General features: G+C 38.7%; 1 protein-coding gene across 1 annotated transcript in view; it reads left to right on the forward strand.

Moving 5' to 3' along the window:
- The first annotated feature begins 11 nt into the window (after positions 1–11).
- The window catches only part of LOC109296742 (ATP-binding cassette sub-family A member 10-like), a 60,858-nt gene continuing 56,506 nt past the window's right edge, over positions 12–4,363 (forward strand). Inside the window, exon 1 of the mRNA XM_019516300.1 lies at positions 12–116. The gene's annotated coding sequence lies outside the window, so the exon portion shown is untranslated. The remainder of the gene's footprint in view (positions 117–4,363) is intronic.

Genomic DNA, 4,363 nt, shown 5'->3' on the forward strand with positions numbered 1-4,363 from the left:
GGGGGGGGGGGGGGGGGTTTCAATAGACATGGATATGTTTAGAGCTGCTGGAATAGTCTTCTAAATTATAACTCGCTTGAATGCTGCTGACCTAGTCCATCCATCTTCTCTCCCAGGTAATTTACCATTCCTTTATTGCTTTATCAACTCTTAACATGAAATGCTTCCAAAAATGAGTCTTTCACTACTTCTTCATGTGAAGCAAATACAGAAGAGATGGCATAGGCTTAACAGCTAACAGGATTTTTATTTATTTTTTTGGACCCCCAATTTTAAAATAAAATAAGTGAAGTTGATTGAAGTGTGCATTTGCATTCAGCAGTGACACAAGTGATTCTCAAGCAGTTGTAGTTATTTGGTTTGAAATGCTGCAGCTTTTACAAGTTTGGAATTGCATTTCTTTGTTTTGAAATGTGTTTCCAGAATGTCTTGACTAATCTTCAAGGGCAACTTCCCTCCAGCAGTTCAGGAGAATGTGCTATGCTAGTGTTTTGAGAGAGAATATTCTGAAGAACTACCAAATGCAAGGTTCTAGGGGGAAATTAAAGGAATGGAGTAGTCATACGGGACTTGCCTTTTTGGCAAACCTGTTGAACTGAGAGAAAAAAGCATCTGTGTACCAAGAAACACTAAAAATAGCTGCAACAACTGGAAAGCTTTTTCCATGGAAACAGGAAACTTCTGTGTTTAGAGTATTTCAAAAAGTAGATACGTTGAGTTTGTTCCAAAGGTTTTGAAGGTAAGTTTGACTTTTTGCCTAACAAAATAAAATCACATTTGTAGCCTGACTCCTCTCTCAGCACCAGCCCCGCAAGGGACTCCGCACTTAACAGCACCTGTTGAAGTATTTGAGAAATGTGCTAGTAGCTTGAAAATCATGCTGCTAGTGGTTGATAATGTAACAAGAAAAGTTGTGGCAAATGGGCATAAAAATAAAAGGCCTGTTTGAAATTGCCCTGGCTATTTATACTTGATTATTTTTCTCCTGTTTTGCAGTCTGATAGTCCATTATCTTTTTTTTTTAGCTTTCCCCAGAGCATGCTTTTTCTTTGGTTTGTTTTGATCTCAGAGTGTTACAAGCAGTTGGTAACATAAATGTTGGGGTCCTTTTAAACCAAGCAGATCTAAAACTTTAAATTTTAACCAAATGTTTTCATTACTCTTATACAAACTCAAGCTGCTGCAGTGTTTACAACCAGCAAGAACATTCTCCTGTTATCCAAACATTGCAGCATATTCCCCCTGTTTGTTTTATTGAGCATTGCCACATCATGCTCATGTTTCAACTCACAAGGGATGAAATACATCTTTGCAAAAGACCGACACAACTCTAGGCTCCACTCAGTTGCTACGTTTTAACTTTGCAAACTAATTGTGTGCAAGTGGAATTTTAATGACGTTCACACCTTGAAGTCTCTCTGAGTTTTTTAAAAGGTGAAATTCATATCTAGTGTAGACTAAGAAGATCCAGCTGTGTGTTAATCAGAGCAAATAGAAATTCTGAGCCTTCTGTACCTGGAATACGTAAATATTTACTCTTCCAAAAACAATCAACGAAGGGGACAGTGTTTTAAGGTATTTTTGTCATCAATTACTAATACCAGCTATCCAATCATAGGGATCAAATAATGATGTCCAAAGGGGAAAAAGGTAAATCTAACTTAATCACTTTGTAGTTTCAAAGACCTTGGAGAATGAAGTCTAAGGTTTCTTCCTCTGCTCTGATTCCTGAAACAGCTGGACATCTGTTTCTGTGAGATTCAATTACTACACAGAAAGCTTGTCACGTGATTATATGTTTGTACGTAAAGAGAAGAGGTTTTCTGCAGAAAAAGCAAGTCCTTTCTCCCAGTTATGTATTATTTACAGAGACATTTTGAAGTTAAAATTTGTGTTAATTATTTTTCTATGCAAACAAAAGTTCCCATGTCGATCAATCAAATTCCTTCTTGTGATTTTTGGGATATTCATTCATCAGTCTCATATTTTGTGGTTGATGACTAAAGTGTTTCTGTTTTGATTGGAAAGCTATTACCATTTAGTTTTATTTATTTATTTATTTATTTATTACTTTAAAAGCTTGAACTGTTCAGACTGTACCTTAGACTATGCCTAATTTCCCAGATTGTTTTGAGACATGAACATTTTCCACACATTTTGTCCTTTGAGAGATCCTGTTTGAACAACTTTCTAAAGCCAGGAGATGGGAATGAAGCATGAAATAAAAATGATGCACTCCTTTAGGCAAATCTAGTGTTATTGGACCATGTACACGGTAGCTAGTACAATATGTTGGGGAGAAATACTGATATGGTACAAAATAGTTTGGAGGAGACAGCTGAAGGGAAACAATACCTAGGCTCTTGTTCATGATGCTGTTCTATGTGTTTATGAGGAATGCAGGAAAAATTTTAAGAGACACATTTATCACAAGATTACACAAAGGTCGAGTAACAGATTGTTTGTGCAGGTGCTAATTAAAGAGAGTGAAGTGCAGCTGTCTCTAAACCAGGATGGGACATAACTAGCTCCTGGACTGTTGCCCTCCAAAGAACTCATCCTGGCCAACCCAGATGCAAGAACATCTGGAGACATATGCTGATGTGAAAGAGCCGAGGAGGGAGGAGGCTGGAATAATGTTCTTTGTTGCGATGCATAGAACATCACTGCTTCTCCGTGTTTGTAGCTCAGGATTCTCAAGCAAGTAGAGCGAGGTAGGGCACAGAGTAGGACTTGGTGAAAACCAGATGCTGTATCTTCACTGAGTTCTCCTATTTACCTCAAATCTTATCCCGAAGGTCTAGCTTCCCACTTGCAAAAGGGAGAGAATACAACCCAGGTCATATACCATGCTAATGTGATAATCAGTGAAAAAAGGCATTTAGCTTTTTTCCTTTAGATAAATGCATAGTTTTTAATAAATTATTTCCCATTTATTCCTGCAACTGATACCCAAGAATTGTATTTTTTATCCCCGTCTAAATCAGCTTGCAGAACTGAATCCCCAATATTCTTGCTGATGATACAAACCTGCTAGGATATACTTCTCTGCATACAACTGGGAAAAAAATCAGCTTCACAGGTGGGTGGCAGCATTGGACTGGAAGTGGAAAAATTCTTGAATTTACAAAATGTAAAAATACCTGATATAGGAAATAGTATCCTGCAGTAAAAATACAGGTTTAGTCTTCAAAGGAAATGAAATATGCAGCATTATCATATGAAGCACTTCACATAGCACTTTGCCTTCTCAGTCTACAAGTACAAACCCAGCATATGCCCCATTCTCTCATATTCTGGCCACAATATAATGGAATTGATGGGAATTGAGCTGCCATAGCTTGACGCACCTTTGCCAGCTCCCTGGCATAGCAGATATAATCAGGGAAAGAACAACATACTCCAAGTAACTCTGTTCCCCTTATTACGTGACTGTAACAGCAGCCAACGATAAATAATGCTCCAATCATTGTTTCCTTTCTCCAAGTATACAGAAGATCATCTTTCCCTCATAAAATACCGTATTTTCTTGCATACAACACACACATTCCCCCAAATCATCCCAAGTCTCCTCCTTGCCCCCCACCCCCAATCAAAAGTTGGAGTGCGTGTATCAATCAGGAAGGCTGATTTTCTGTCTGGGATAGAAGCACCCTGCTTTGATTACTGCTCTATAATACAGCAACTGTGGCATTTCTATCCAGGCAGTTGAGAGTCAGGTGACTTAATGGCTCATTGTATTGCACTCTACAGATGTTGATGATTATCTCTCCTTTTTAATGACCTTGATGTTCCACTAATCAGGCTAAACTTTTTTAGGCAATTTTATTATTTAGTAGGTATTCTAAGTCTCTCTCCCCTTATTTCACACCCTTAAAGACTGTTGACCTCTTTTCAAAATCATAGATCCACCCGTGGAGACCAGTCTTCAGAAGCAGATAGGTTTTCAGCTGTAGTTAAGCAGGAAAGGAAGAGTGAGTCAGCTGACAGGGTGAGCCAGCCCCATCCCTGCTCTGTGCACCCATAACTCGAAAACATTTTTTTCCTTCGTTCTGCTTCCCAAAACGAGTGTGTATTATATTCCAGGGCACGTTGTAAGTGAGAAAATGCAGTATGTGACACAAACCAGCCAGCATACTGCAGCCTCAATCCAGATGTTGAATGCCATTAATGGTGTCTCGTATCCTTTGTAGGGTGTCAACATCACAATGCCTTCTACAGTTATTACATATTGCTTTAACAACTGCTGGGCTTCTACCATTTGCTTTGGGAACTGAGTTTAAAATCCGTGTACCTGTGTCTAGTTGTCAGGATGTCTGCACAGAAGCCTGCTGTCTGTGTTGGAATGAAATCTGATGTGCAG

This window comes from Gavialis gangeticus, unplaced genomic scaffold (assembly GCF_001723915.1).
Source record: "Gavialis gangeticus isolate Ggan-Ray unplaced genomic scaffold, GavGan_comp1, whole genome shotgun sequence".
Classification (NCBI taxonomy): Eukaryota; Metazoa; Chordata; order Crocodylia; family Gavialidae; genus Gavialis; species Gavialis gangeticus.